The 16408-nt window shown below is 42.7% G+C and overlaps 1 protein-coding gene across 2 annotated transcripts in view; it reads right to left on the reverse strand.

Annotated features, from left to right (window-relative positions):
* The window catches only part of ppp1r16b (protein phosphatase 1, regulatory subunit 16B), a 65915-nt gene extending 58756 nt beyond the window's left edge, over window positions 1-7159 (reverse strand). Inside the window, exon 1 of one of the 2 annotated variants that reach the window (XM_079748563.1) lies at window positions 7028-7159. The gene's annotated coding sequence lies outside the window, so the exon portion shown is untranslated. Of the gene's footprint in view, window positions 1-1784; window positions 1893-7027 lie in introns of those variants that run through there. The other variant, XM_079748564.1, reaches the window with a different exon arrangement.
* Between the last annotated feature and the right edge of the window lie 9249 nt (window positions 7160-16408).

Genomic DNA, 16408 nt, shown 5'->3' on the forward strand with positions numbered 1-16408 from the left:
CATTAATATTAATGCATGGTAAGAGGTATGTCAATATAAACAATATGAATATAGGCCTAGTTTGTAATTATGTAAGTGTTTGCCATGTGGAGTGTTCCTATCTGTGCTCACTTCCCTAGTTCCTTCAAACCCATGGCGGGGGGAAAAGGGGGTCCTGACGGAGGTAAGGGGGGGGGGGGGGGGGGTTATGTTCTGCAGAAACCTTAATAACGCCAAACCCAGTCTAGCCTCACAGTAAAGAGTCATAAACCCACAGTCATCTAACTACGACCAGAGAGAAACAAGGCAGCTGAGCTTGTATTTGACAATTACCATTTTCCATTAAACCCACTCCGTCTGACAGTCCACCCATCTCTAATATTCCTAGTCACCAGAGAGTGACCTTTCATAGCTCTACCCTACTCATTTATCAATTCTCTCCATCCAAAGTCTTGGCTCTCGTCTCTTTCCCCCCCTCTGCCTCTATCTCTCCCTTTTGCCGTTCTTTTTAAAGCGAGTTGTATTTTCCGTCTATAGAAAACTTGTCCTAGTTGGCGGCGTGAAGAGAATTAAGTTTCTCGGGCAAAGCCTTGATTTAAAAGTGCTCAGGTCAGGTGGATTCTGGGCCATTCTCTCCCCTGTTGTTGTGACGTAAGGAGGGCAGGAAAAGACGCCATTAAAGACGTAAAAGAAACCTGTCATGTGAAAGTTCTGTGGAGAGGTTCAGTCATTTTAACTGCAATTCTAGCCCTAACTGTTGTCAGCTCCTGGAAGGGAGCACAATAATTAAATTAAAAACAAACACAACAAGCTCATCACAAAAAATCACCTTTAAAAAATGCATAAGCTGCAGATATGCATATGAAACCTCCACCCACGGGCCCAGCAATCTTAAAATTGCATTCATTCATTCATTCTTTGTTGGAGATTTATCCCAGCAGGACCCACTGACCAATATCTCGCTGACCTGTAATGAATTACAGGTGTGCAGCAACAGCAGCACACCACACCAGAGCTCCATAAACGCTTTGAAAAACACAGCGTTAGCCTACATCTCAGCAGCGGTACCAAGCGCTGCCTCACACACACTCTTGGCTCAGCACAACATTAGCACGCTAACAGGCCGGCCATTGTGACGCTTCAAGTGCTGCATTGATCTGAAGCAAACCCAGCAGGGGCTTTAAAGTGACAGTCGTGGGTCAGGGGCAGGCTGAGGAACCTGCTTTACCCACCCCAAGAGGGGTGTACAGTAAAGGATTAAGAGCACTCTTATTGTAAGTGCACAAACGCTAATCAACAACGGGTAGCCACTACGACGGCTTAATCTACAAATCCCTTACAGCCGTAAGCAGGTATTGCGTCTTAAGACATGCACACCGTCGTGAAACCTCTACGCTCAGATTCAATCGTATTTTCTCTTACCAATGCCAATGTTTATTAGGATATCTGATTGGTGTCTTAAATTACACCAACATCCGGATGTGGTGTACACTATGTCAACAACCGAAGCACACTGTACGACTCAGCACCCTGGCTCCTACGGAGAGAGTCATCAACATCAGTAGAGCCCTTACTGTGGGAGGCCAATTTCACTGAGCTTTGTCAACAGGCAATTAAACAATAGGGGAAAGCCAAAGTCAAAGAGAAAATTATATCTTAGAGAGCAAACCAACCCTGTGTCTTAGGCTTTTGATGTGTATTTGGTAATGTTGATAAAGTTTTGTTTGCTCTTTTAAGCACTTGTGACTTAAAAGATAACTAGAGATCTTAATCTAAACTGAATATATGATATTAATATAAATTACCGTTTGGATGTTTATAGAAGGTATCAGTTCAAAGAGCTGGGAAACCTCTGGTAGTCGCTTCAGCAGTTCAGTTTGAGCTGTACACACTTGGGTGTGGCTGAAAATCCGGAGGCTCCACAAAGAAAACAGAAAGAAAGGAAAACGTTTTGACCACAGTTTGCCCTGGACTTTAGGTTCATGAACTGCCTCATCTAATGCTGGCACTCTGAACTTTTACCCCTTTCCATTCTGTTCTTTGACAATGTCTTCTTGTATCAATACATTTTTCATTCCTTTATTTGTCTACATCTATTCCATCCTCTCACCTCGGTGTCTGTGTCAGTCCTTCACTTCATTTGAACAGTTTTTCATCCTCCTCATCCTGTAGTCTTTTGACAGGCTAATTATGGTCTGGTCCCGGTCCATCAGCCCCAGCAAGGATTAACAGAACCAGCCTACAGCCTCTACCCCACAACAGAGAGACAGACGTACATGAGGCCCTAGTTGGCCCTAAAGCAATGGGCAAGGAAACCACCATCCATGTTGTTTATAAGACAAATTGGCAATCTCTAATTAAAAAAATAATTGTTAACTCTACCGCCCTAGATTATTAGCGTTAATGCGATGTTTTAATGCAGCAAGCTAGCCCATTGGTTTAGATGAAGTGTAGACACAGACATTCAGGGAGCTTTATAAGTCCTTTGGCATCATCTGGGGATTCGCAAAAGGAGCCCTTTGGACTTTTGCTAGCTCATCAATATTTCAGGGAACTGAGATGTTAACACTTTGGAGGTTAGCCTCACTTTGAGAAGTGGAGAAGAGCCGAAGCACATCGGTTAGGCTACCAGTACCCCTCATTAAAAATGCAAAACTTCCATTCCAATACTCTCTAAACACTAGAGGTGAAGAGGCTTACAACCCCAAGACTGTCTTCTGTGTCTTATGGCCTGTGTGATAGATTGCACAGAATTAGTGGCATAAAAAACAAACAACTTGTATCCCAATTGAGCTGAAAGTGTAGCCATGTAATAGGGAAGGGTGATAGGGAAGTCTCAGTCAGTTAAGCACCACGGCTATCAAACAAACACACATATTTGCAAAGGTTTATATGGCAGCAGATACCTGAGGCATATTACACTGACCAATACTGAAAAAGTGTCTGCGCAGTGCGAAAGCATGCACCAACACAGACATAGACACAAACACACACACGTCACAGCCCTGGTAAAATCAGCCAGTGTCTGTATTTAGCTTAAATTTTAGACAACGGGAGCAGAGCATGGTAAAAAAAAAAGCCAGAGTAAAGCAGACGTAAAAAAATAACCAATCATTCACTGCACAAAGGCAGACTTGGAAAAATGAAAAGCCTTCAAAAAGCCATTTTACCTTTGAAGACCAACAGCTGTGTTCCTCTAATCTAATAGAGATGTAACTCCTTGAGCACATCAAAACAAGTGTAGGACAGTATTGCTGTTTAAGAAAGTAAGCATCTGCACTTATATCTACATTATTCCCCATGTGCTGTCTGTGTTCAATCTGGCCCCATCACAGCTCTGCATAGTTTTCAAAATAATGCAAGGGGGTGAAAAAAACGCCTACACGGGCCTCTAGGGGCAAATGTCTTCCTGAACTCAGAGCACAGCCCACAAACGTTCATGAACTCACTTCCTGTGTACAAAAACACTCTTGATTCTGACTGGCTGCGGCAGGGCCAGCAGTACATGCAGGGCTTCTGTAATAAGCTAGGTTGATTAAGTCATCAGTCTTCCACTAAGTATGGAGTCGGTGCACCGTCAGCTGTTCCATGCATTTTATGCTAAGATCACACTTAGTCGTTTGACCTGCACCGTTCTGAAGGATTCCGAGCAGGGCTTTGACAAGGAAACAACTTTCCCTTGGACTTTTGGTTGTTTGGTCATTTATGCTTGTTTGATTGCGATGTGTCTGGTTCTAGGTAGACTATCTTCTTTTGCTTATCAGTTCCTTCCTTGGTCTGTTCTCTTAAAAAAGAGCGAGGGACTCACTTAGATAGACAGACAAACAGACATACAGACATATAGACGTGTTATAATCCTCCTGCGACATCCACTACACAGACATAATTTAGGAGACTGAATGTAACTCTTGAAAGCAGCTCAACAATGATTGCAGGAAGTGGTAGTGCTGTGAAATATAGAGTCTGGGCTGAACATAATATTGTGACAAAAAGATTTAAGGGGCCATTCCTGTCAGATGAGCAGCAGAAAATGGGCTGGACCAGTGCAGAATGAACAGATTGCATGGCTGGGCAGGGAATACACTCTGAATCACCTATGGGCTTTTCAGCCCTTGCATTTTACATTCGCTTTCATGGAAGGTAAACATACCATGATGTACTTTGCTGGTGCACTTTGCTGGTGCACATGAAGATGAACTGATTTATACAAAACATATTGGTTTTGATGGAGCCATAAATAGGAACACTCCTCCGTGGGTTAGGTTTCCTGATTGGTTAGGGGGTGACTCAACCCCCAAACAAAGTCATTTGGTGGCTCCACACGGAGCATGCCCCGGCAGATTCACCCTGCCTGTGAGTGGTCACGGTTGGGGTCCCAAATCTCTGGGGTCCTGCTGGTTCCTAACCGCAGGGGACACACCACCCTGCCTATTAATCGGTTCAGTAATAACCCTAAGCAGAGAGGCAAATCCCTAACTAAACAGGGTTTAATGACGAAGTTGATTAAGCTATAGTAGTTGCTTTCTTGGTGGTTTTCCTGATAATATCGAGTTGTATGTTATTGTTTTTTTCTGACCACTGGGGATGGAGCATGAATTTCACATGAATGCCATACGTTGGTTAGACTCCCTACTAGTCAGTCTCAACACTTCGCTTAACTAGAGACTGAAGAGAAGGGTTGTTGCTAAAACTGTGTAGAAAAGACTTGCGAGAACAGATGTCATGTATGCTTGTCAAAGTCTTTCTTGTCCTCAAATATTGAAAGAAAGTCGCTTGAAAAACTTAATTTCACCAATCTTGTAGACACTTTGGATGAAAAGTAATCAAATAACTTCACAATGCTCAGGCCATCTATTTTCAATGTTGAAAAAGCTCTCTCTGTGTTAAAAAGTAATTTGCAATATCTCCATGTTTTTTCACGATGTCGGAGATTGGGGGGGAGAGCATTAATTCCAGTTAAAGGGACATCTCCCAGTAAAGTGTAGGGGCTGTAGGTCTGTTAGCGGCCTTTGTCGCTGCAGTTCGAACCACTAACTTGAATGGAGAAATCTCCAGACTCACGGTAGACAACGAGATCTCAGATCGTCTGATATCACGGGGCTATGCCTTTGTCCACTCAACACCAACCTTGTGGTCAGTGCATGCTTATCAATGACCACAGGCTAGGATGGAATTTATATTAAATACACAGCAATGCATAAAGAACAGTGTATTGTCTGCTATGCTTTGTTCAATAAGAAGATAAACCACCTTTTTTTTTCATTTGAACACCAATAATTGAGTCCTAATCTCTGTCAGCCATGGCAAAGTAAATTAAGATTGTAGCAAGAGTTTATTTTTATGTAAAAAATAGGTTTTTCATAATATCTCGGTACAACGGTATAGAAAATAAGGGTTGGAAGGGACGCCGTGTTTGAGTGTGAATCCCAGGCATTGCCTGGTCAGCACTGCTTTTGACTCTGAGTTTTTTGAGAGGAGGAATCAAGTCGAGCCCCTGAGAGCCTGATAGCTTTTAATGTTTCATGAGCGGCATCCAAATTGCTGTGTTGGAATAATTAAACATCAGTTAGTCTACAAAACTAGAGAGAATATATTATGGTGGGCAGATTGTGAGTAAAGCACAGGTGCTGTGGGAGGCTGCTGGAGACTTAGGCTGTCTGCCGTCACTCTGCACACACATACACACACCAGCGGATGCACAGTATTATGGCAATTATTAGCAATTACACGGACCCCTGTGCTCATCCGACATGTTTGTGTGTGCGAGGAGGGGGTGTTTGTCGTGTCGTTTGTGTGTGTCGTTTGTCTCTTGTAATTGTGAATTGGCTTTGAGTCTTCATGTTAAAAGTTAATGTGCATTTTCTTCCCTGAAACTATGTCTGGGGGGTGGGTTGTGATGTGTGTGTGTGTGTGTGTGTGTGTGTGTGTGTGTGTGTGTGTGTGTGTGTGTGCGTGTGCGTGTGCGTGTTCTCTCTTATGGAGCATTTCTGACATAAGCCGGTACAGATGCGTTGTGGTTAAGCACCAGAAATCATTCAAGTTGTCTCCCCATATCAAGCATTTGTAAAGGGCGATGGTGTCAAACACAGAGATATACCAAACTCACATCTGCTATTATTCCTCAAAACACAGCCCCCAATGATTTCCTTCTGTAACAATTTTGAGGATGGCAATGCAGGGAGACAGCTTAAACAACCATGTGTCCACCTTACAGAGGGCTTAGCAAGGATTTACTAGTTACCGCCAAAAGCTTCTCTGTGTTACAGGAGGGAGAGAAGATTAATCATGGATGACTGCTACCTGGTTACGTGCAACAATTGAACACTAGAGCAGTCCAAACAAATCGTAAATGGATTATCATAATTACAGCAATGCAAATAAATACACAAGATATCAGCATAGACTCTGAATATAACCTTATATTCTAGATTTCCTAATAGTACGTAGGGCCTAAAGGGCGAAATTAACATGTTTGTGGGCAGCGTCTAGCCAATTCCACCATGTCAATCTGGTGGAGACGCCGTCCCCACACTTCACTCCCGGCAGTCGGCTGGTGCTGCCGCCTGAAGCCGTGTCGGGTCCTCCCCGAGACATGCCTCGTTTCCCTCTCGCTGGCAGACGTTTTTCAAAGTTTGTACACGCTATGTTGCACCGCTTTCAACATGCCATTAACACGGTCAAACCAACAGCGTGAAAACTACTTGAAATAGAAGGGACACTTTTTTCGAACATTTGCTATCTAACGGTGACCTCCTGCGAAGGATGTGGAGGAGTACTATCTTTCAATCAAAATTGCTTGTTGCTACATTTCAGACACCAGCGACGGGAACAATGCATCAAACGGTGTCATGACACGTCCTAACCCCACTTCTCTCATTATCTTTCGCCAAAGGGTAAAGTAAGCTAACTGCTCAAAGATGTGTAAAGACGGCATGCCGTTCTGCGTACCACTTTCTACCGGGCAATAAACCTCTCTACCTTGTACTTCTTCTATAATCGGGGAGCTTATATCCCCCAAACTGACAACATATGTAACGGGTTTACTTACCGCACTTTAGTTTAAAGTTGAAGCATGTCGATTGTATTCACATAGTCGGATTGAGTAGGACGGAGATCCGACGTTCACACGCACAGCTCGGAGGTTTTAACTTGTCCCGTTAGCAGGACAGAGCAGCAGGGTTGCCTACAAGAGCCGTCGCTGCAGCGCCCCCTCTCCCCCTCTCGCTCCCTCTCTCTCCCTCTTTCTCTCTCTCGCGCTCTCTCGCTCTCTCTCTCTCCCCCCCCCCCCTCTCTGTCTGTCTCTCTCTGTCTCTCTCTCTCTCTCTCTCTCTCTCTCTCTCTCTCTCTCTCTCTCTCTCTCTCTCTCTCCCCCTCTCGCTCCCTCTCTCTCCCTCTCTCCCTCTCTCTCTCTCTCTCACCGAGGTTTCTCTTGAGGGCGGGGCGGTGTGCTGGTGAGGCAGCTGGAGGGAGGAGACTGAAGCAAAATGCAGACGCTAAACGGTGGTGAGATGGTGTAGCATCCATTCCACGTCCCTATCAACGCTAGATATTAATGGGAATGTATTTGTTGTTTTCAGGACAAGATTTAATAGGCTTTCACTCCACTGTAATGAATTTATAGTATTGGTAGCCTATACAAGTAGTAAAGCATAGTCATTTGGAAAGTTACAAAACCATCATGCTTCAATATAACATGGTACCTATACATACACGTTTTAGTTGTAAAGGAGTCTATAACAAGTCATTTTAGAAGGCCTATCATATCCTTCCCTATGAAAAATAATCATTCTCAATCCCTTCTTTTCGTCCTCATTTTTTCCTGGCCCACACTTCGACAACGATACAAAACATCCTATGCTACTTGTACAAGGCTGCAATGTGATTCCTGAAGGATCGAGGAAATTCATTTCAAAGCTGTCATTAAGGCGATCCGGAATGCCAACTATACTTCAGGGCCAAAAAGACCTGCAGGCCATAGCAGTTCCCCTATTAAGACATGTCACCGGCCATTTGCAAAGCAATATGTCACAGGCTGTCTCGCCAAGTTACACATTTTTGATAAACAGTCACTATGACCATTATCATTTTGACTGCAATTCCTTTCCGTTCTTCTGTTTCTTACGAATGAAGAACCTACGCAAGACTTGCCCCTTCTAGTGTGACTGTTCACAGCTTCAAGCCCATGTACTTCTCTATACTACCGCTGTAATAGAGACAATAACGTTTGTATACTGCTGTGTTGTGCAACACAAGAGATAGTACTACAATACATGTATTATGGTCACATGATGCTGAGAAGAAGCCCAACATTGGATGTCTCGCTCACCACCCATGAGGAGGATCTGAGAGAATTAGGTCAGCAGCAAGCGTCAGCGGGGTTTGTTCCAACTCTCCCTGAACCCCACTTCTTGTTCTCCTCGCTCCGCTCCTGATGCCAGGGTGGTGGGGAGGCGGGGAATAGCGTGGAGTCTCTCAGCACTTTGCCCTCTACATATTTCATGGCCTGCTGCTGTCTCGCCTCCATGATGCACACTTTTCCCTGGATATTTTGAAGTGTTACTTGGTGCTCGAGAAACCGTAAGATTACTATTGAAACCATTGCCTTTTTTTCGACTGTACTCAGTTATGTTCTCTGCAACCTTAATCGTTTTTCTTATGTGAACCACTGATGATGATGTCTATGACAGTAAATTGTATAATTGAATATGAATACATTTTGTCAAACAGGTCTAATTTAAAAGTACATTTTGTTTATAACATGTTAATAGATAAACTAACTAATTATCGTAGTTGATTGAAGACAAATCTTTAATTGCCTTTCAAGCATGGATCTCTTTCACACACACACACACACACACACACACACACACACACACCACACACACACACACACACCAACATGCAGGCATACACGCAAAGGCACACACATACATACAGCCACCCACACCACACACACACACACACACACACACACACACACACACACACACACACACACACACACACACACACACACACACAGTTTGTCGCATGCACATTTTTGAATGGGTGTGATGAACAGTGCCCACCATGTCAGAACTGAACCATTTAGCTAAAGGCCTTCAAACGAGCAGGGCTACAAGAACGGCCTTCATTATCGACCACTCTGCCTCCTATTTCCCAAATTGACGGCAATCACGGTTGCTTGTTATTTATCAGGTGTCATGACAGCAGTGCTCATGAACATGTGCCTCGATGAGAGCCGTGAAGCATTAGGCTTCCTCTTTCTCCTCGGAACACTGTGAGAGGGGGAAGTGTTTTGCCTCCCCTTTCAGGGTGTCCCACAGTGTTTTCGATGTCTGCTAGTCGACACCATAATGTGTCCGTAATGCGCCTCATGCTGTCAGAGTGCTCATCCCATCTCCTCTCTCATGTCTTAGTTCCGGCCAAACGTTGGTTCTGTTCATTCATTATCCGTGCTGTTTTTGATCAGCCACCAGCGACCCACCTCCTTAAAAGCACAGAGAAATCCCAACTGGATGGATCTATGAGGACAGACATTGACTCTGTCCTCATCCAGTGTCCTGGCGTACATATGAGTACTGTGCTCAGATTTTGTCTGTCTATAGGCTACATGCCAGGCCACTCATAATCACTGCAGACGTGATTGTAGTGTTCAAAGGAATCATGTTCTTCTGAGCGATTTCACGAAAATTAAGGTGTAATAGTGTCATCAGGTCAGACAAGGGAACATTTGAAAAGATTGAACGTGAATGTAGATTCCAAATATACGGGAACCATGAATAGTCTGGTATTTCAGTGTCTGGGCACTTGAAATGCACCCTGTGAGTAGCGGACATGGAAATTGGACAGTTGCAAATGACACTTAGTCTGTCTCTTGGGCGGTTACATGCACAAATGAGGCCACTTATGGGCCTCAGAAGAATTCAAAGGAGTCTCGGATAGAGACCCCGCTAAAGGGCTCTCAGGAGCTTATCTCCCGGGGACACAAGATAAAGCCTTAGTCGTTTGGTAGCGACACATTAGCTTGACGAACTGCAATAAATATTCCGGACCTCGAGAACATTGAGATAAGAACGTGAACGAGAAAATGCCAAATGTTTTTTCGAGAGATAAATTGTGGGCTCTTTGTAAGGTTGTTCTTCAAAATATTTTATAGTAGAATATACAGACATGTGTTCTTCCTGCTGCAGTTATGATGTGGGGTCAAATCCCACCTAGGGGCCTCTGAACCCACAACCGAAGAAGGCAGCTCATATAGAGCAATCTTTCAACGATGAAGAATACTTTACTAAATTGATTACCAGCGGTCCTCCCCGGCACAAGGATATCACCCATATTCTTTTATTATGACATTTTATGAAGAGGAAAATTGCAATATTTCACCCGCCAAATAATAAATTAACCTAGTATCTCAGGAAAACATATTACATCTATATTTTTAAAATTGCTAAAAGTACCCCACAGAACGTTGAGGCAAAGGTTCATTCTAAGGAGACATATGGGTTTATATTGGTGAGAACAAAGCATAGAATAAAATGCTTTTCATATAAGTTAATCGACCCAGTGCGGCATCTCAAATATATAGCTTATTGCTGATAGCCTATTTATAGGATAATATAAAGGAATATATAAAGGATAATAAAGGAAATATTTTCATCTTAATTTTCCCATATGTAGATGGTTGAGTTTTTGATTTATTGTTTTGGTTATTTTAGGAATTATATTATTGTTTCAATCCTGTAGTGTAGAGGGTTTTTGAAATTCCATTTGAAAGTTCCCTGGACCTTGCATTGTATGGACCTTTTCTCACCATCATCTCTTCTTCTATTTTATTTCACAATAAAGATATCTGTCCATTATTCTCCAGTGATGCAAACAACAAAACAATTTAAATACATTGCATGGAAATCATGTGAAAGTATGCAAGTAAGTATTTAACAATAGAATATGATATTTTTAATAAATTAGTCTAAGAATGAACTCTTGAAAGGAACTTGCAGTCTTGTCAGCATGGTTGATATTCAAGCAGTGTTGATGGACCTCGGCTTGCAAAACGTACACTTCACAAAAAGGCTTTTGTGACACTCTGCAATTCAATCTGCCTGCTTTGATTATGGCACAGCATGACATAATGGCATGGCTCTATAGAAAGATGTTGAGATAGCAATGCAAATGACAGCACAAGTCGTTCTGCCAAAAAGATGTCTTCCTCTTTATATTCCTATTAAATGTGCGTAAATTAGGAGTAGTAAAAAAAAAAAACATGGCTTGGATGATGGGTCATTGCATCATCAAAGATGATCTTAAAAGGATTTTGGCCACAGTAATACCATTAAATATTAACAGCTTTGATATAAAGAAGCTAAGCTGAAGGACTTTGGAGAATGAGTCATATTTGTGCAATGTTATAGATCTACAAACGTTCAATCTCCTGCATTTATATGTGTATTCTCAGTGGGTGTGCACGGTAAATGCCTGTAGTAGTCCAGTATCAACCACTGATAAATATGATCCATATTCCCCTTTTACTGAGTTCCATGTGAGAGAGCACAGCCTTCTCCATTGCATATTCAAATGACCACGTAGCATTTGCAATGCTCTTGCGGACCCGAACAGCAACAGCAAAGTGGATAAATCACTCTATGCTGCAAGCATCATGAAGACTGACTCTGTACTGTCTGAGAGTGCCACCACATATAATCAGAGAGCGAGAGACACAGAGAGACAGAGAGAGAGGAAACTACTAATATATTCTGTTTACTTTAGTATTCTGTTTATCAGATGGGAACTTAGGAAGGGACCATAGGGCTGAAGTCATGGAGGTAGAGAATACAGCTAACTGAATGAAGTGAACCAGGGAGTGGTGAATAAGCATTGTTTACCCAACTGCAATAGGGAAAGTCCCTCTGCGTGATCTGCAGTCTTGCAAAGCTGTAATAAACAGTTCCAGTTCTCTTCCATCCCCAAGTGATTTCATACTGACTGAAGAACCGCACACACAACACCCCAATTTGGACTACCCTCCAGGTCACTGATTGAGGTAGACCAGGAAATTTAAAACCACTGCTGCCAGAGCAAAATAAGCCCATAAAGCTTACTAGAAAACAAATATTTTGTATACGGTTAGAAGACTAACCTCATGAGGTAACAAGTGCTTTTAATGAAGTGCATGGTATTGAGGCATATGCAAATGATTGGTTTCTCTCAGTTCGACGAACATCTTCAGGGATCAGCATTTCATGAATAAAATCCAAGGTTGCCCTCTGTTGGCAGTATAAGGAAATCACACTTAAAATTGGTGACGATTATCCACATTTTAAATGTAAGCACTTTATGGATATACGCATGACGTCATGATTTTGTTATTCTATAAATAATATGAGACCACTTTGATGGCTTCTCGATCCATACATATGTTGTAAAATAGAGTGAGTGAATTATAATGCTGAAATTGGCTAATCTCGGTTTTTCTTTCGTTAATTGAACACAGGGTGACGCTGGAGAGCTCAGATGCAAATGCTTGACACATGAAAGAATAGCCATCCGTTTAGGGATTAGGTAACTCAAAACGTTAGGTTTTAATCGTGTGGGAATGTGAAAATAGTTGTTCTATTTAATAAGGCATACAGTCCATCCCCTTAGCGAATCTCAAATACACCACTTCTTTCAGTGCCAAAAGTGGCCAGAATAGTGACGAAATGTTTGTCAATGTAACATAAACATAATGATGGATATTTTTATCATTATTTTTAAACGTCCGTAATTACGAGGCATAATTGTTCTCATAATCGACCGAGCCTAAATGCCGGTCAAGGAAAATAATATAGAAATATCAACACCAAATATGACTAGAACCGATTTATCAACCAAGTGTTGGTTAATCAGTTGGACAGTGACCTACATTGTTTGCTGAGTTAAGATGAGGTAGGACTTTAGATGAGTCACACGGAGACCATTTCCGTCTCCTTTTTGACCTTGAACACTCATTGCTATTGAATGTTCTGAAATGCGTGTCCTCAGAATACATTCACTTTAAAATATTTTAACAATTTGCTGAAGGGAAATGTGGACATTCCAGCAGATAGATGTACGGATAGATAGGTTCAGATACACTCACACACACACACTCACACACACACACACACACGCACACACACACACACACACACACACACACACACACACACACACACACACACACACACACACACACACACACACACACACACACACACACACACACCATCGGTCAAATGTCTATGGGAAATAATATGGGTTTTTTGAATGATCGTACATAAAAAACTGTGTAGGTGGCGAATAAGTAGTTGTTCAGAGTTTGTTATGTAGGCCTACGACCATTCAAGAACCCCATGTTATTTCCTATAGACATTTGACCGATGGAACCAGCCAAGCAAATAGGAGAGACTAGTGGCGCTGTTGCAATTGGCAGGGCACCGTAAAGTGGGAGGGACTTTGGCAGAGGGAAAAAAAACAATAGGCCTATCCTTTACTCATTCCTCTACTTTCTCCCTGCATTACAGAGGCCGTTTTGCTCAGATCACACTGATCCCCATCAAACGTTTGTAACCCCACGCCCATAGGGCTAATCCCAAAGCAGCATATAAATACCATAAAGTTAAATTTAGCATTTTGTTTGGCAGGTTCTGTGGGTACCATTGTCTCGGAATGTGATGTATGTGTAATCCCCCTACTCCAACTTACTTATTGAACCAACACAGCCCATAAATAGCTTCATGTACCAATCAGCTTTACTACAAATATTAGCTTACTATTTGCATCGTTCGTGTCATTATTTCTTAATCTATGTTATGGTTTAAATGCAATGGTCTGCATTTCAGTCCTTTGGAATGGGATGGAAGAGAAGAGGAGAGCATCAGTAATTTACACTAGCATTTCAATTTTAGAAGAATTGAGTTTTAAAGAGTGTCAATAAAAGATGTAATTTCAACGCAAAGTTCTTAAAACACGTAATTATTAACGGATAATAAATGGACGCAAACCAATACCCTTCTTATCCCAAGACATACATTTTCACCCGCACAGTGAAAATACATCTCAGCTATAATTCACCCAATCATTTCAATTAAGTTTGGTGCTCTGTTTATGAATTGTATGCTCTCTTCTGACTTTGGGGACAGGTTTGCATTTGACAAATAGTTGTGGCATATCTCATGACCTTTGTCTTCTCATCATAAACAGTTATTTTATTGACTGATTGACTGATATCGACTCATTTTTAATTACTTTGGCCAAAATTCCAAGAATTGTTTTTTACAAGGGGAAGCATTTTGCTAGAGGGGTGCATACCACGGCACAACACCGACACTTAAGTAACCTACTTAAGCATCAGAGGCCATTAAACAATTCTAAAATCCAGCTTACGGATGAACACGTGTTATATATGTAGGCCAACGTCATTCCTCTTTTCTTTCTCTTTTAATAAACCTGCTGGTTATTTAGAGTGTTAAAAAGCAAGTTGGCTCAGATGAGGAAATACACCTTTAACAAGCTAGTTTAACCAGTTTTATATCGCAGATATAGTTCTGCTTTCTACTAGTGTAAATCAATGAGTCCATGGCAATTCTTGCATATTTGTGTAAAGGCACACACACACACACACACACACACACACACACACACACACACACACACACACACACACACACTCACACACGCACACACACACACACACACACACATACACACACTTAACAGTATTCTCAACTGTAAATGAATTACAAGTAATGTGTTTCATTCTATTTCAAAGCTGCTTATGATTCCAGACAAAGAACAGTCACAAGATGAACGTCCAGAATCCCTCCTCCTCACCCCAACCCAAATTCGTCCACGTGAATGCCTTTCGGTAGAGAATACAATCATCTGCAGGAATATTCTATGTCTCCATGGAAACCTTGAGCAGCAGAAGGTGGGATAGGCCGATGGGGGGGGGGGGGGGACGTCCGCTCAAGGGGGGTGTGGCCTCAACAGAGTCCATGTGGCTCTCTGGGATGAAACAATGGCAGGAAGAGCATGGGATGTTTTATTTGCCCACTGCCCCCCCCCCCTCTCTCTCTCTCTCTCTCTCTCTCTCTCTCTCTCTCTTTCCCTCTCTCTCTCTCTCTCTCTCTCTCTCTCTGTCTCTCTCTCTCTCTATCTCTTTCTGTCTCTCATGCTATGCTCCTTTTTCTTTATGTATTAATCTCTTTCTCACACACACTCTTTCTCTATGTCCCCCTTTCTCTGTCTAACACTCTCTCTCTCTCTCAGACACACACGCGCGCGCGCGCGCGCACACACACACACACACACACACACACACACACAACCTAGATACACTGCACATATCTGGTATGAAGTGTATGTGACAGAGAGAGAGTGAGAGAGAGAGCTAAGCAGACAATGAAAACAAAAACAGGATGTGACAGTGTGTTATCTGTCCTTGGATTTGTCTCTCCTCTCCCTCCGCACTGTGGACACTGATATATGTGCCAGTTGGTAACCAGTTTGATTGTCTGAAGAGCACACAACTAAGCAGGAATAAAATGTTTCTTCTCAGAAACATGTATTTTCTGGAAAATATGTGGTAACATTGTACATATATATGTACAATGGTGTGTGTGTGTGTGTGTGTGTGTGTGTTGGCGCGTGTGATTGTGTGCGAGCGTGTGTGCGCGTGTGTGTTTTCTCCTAACCTATTCAAAGTTGATACCTTGTTTACCTTATCCCCAACCTCTTTTCAACCTTCAACGCTACCTGAGTAGCGCGACAACGCACAATAAAGGCCATGCCTCCCGCCAACAGCATGACAGCGCCCTGGCGCGTCGTATCGCGGTGTGTGATGCTCGGCGCCATGACGTCAGCAGCTCCAAGGTGAGGATAACGTAGATGGCACTATAGCCTACTACAGCCGTTGCTCTAACCCCGAGCAGGACAAGCCCCCACCGACCGATCTGTCACTTTGCATGGCGCTAAACTGTTAGCTACTGATCCAGAGTCACCTTCGTGCTCGGGGGATCCTCCTGTTCACCGAGGGCACCTCGCGCCTCTGTGGGCTCGATGCTATTTCCTCAGGTAAGGAACGGTCGCGCGCAGCGGATTCCTTTGTGTTCAGCTAGTCATTTATTGGGCGGTGTGTAAAGAGACATTAGCAATGCATGTTTGCAGATTACGAATATGTGCGTTCGCTTTCAACAGTGATATTATTATTGGGCCTGCCTGCCATTTATTTTACTTGATACGTTTGTATTGTTCATTTTCGAGTAGTAGTAGGAAAGCGTTTTGGGTTGCTAGGGTATCAGCACCGGTTGCTATGGTCTGCTGCTGTCTGCAGAGCACATCTACTGAAGCTAAAGAGCCTGTTTTTCGGGCTCCAGATAACAGCATTGCCGTTATAAAAGCTTTATTC

The sequence above is a fragment of the Pollachius pollachius genome, assembly GCF_949987615.1.
Source record: "Pollachius pollachius genome assembly, chromosome: 12".
In the NCBI taxonomy this organism is placed as follows: Eukaryota; Metazoa; Chordata; class Actinopteri; order Gadiformes; family Gadidae; genus Pollachius; species Pollachius pollachius.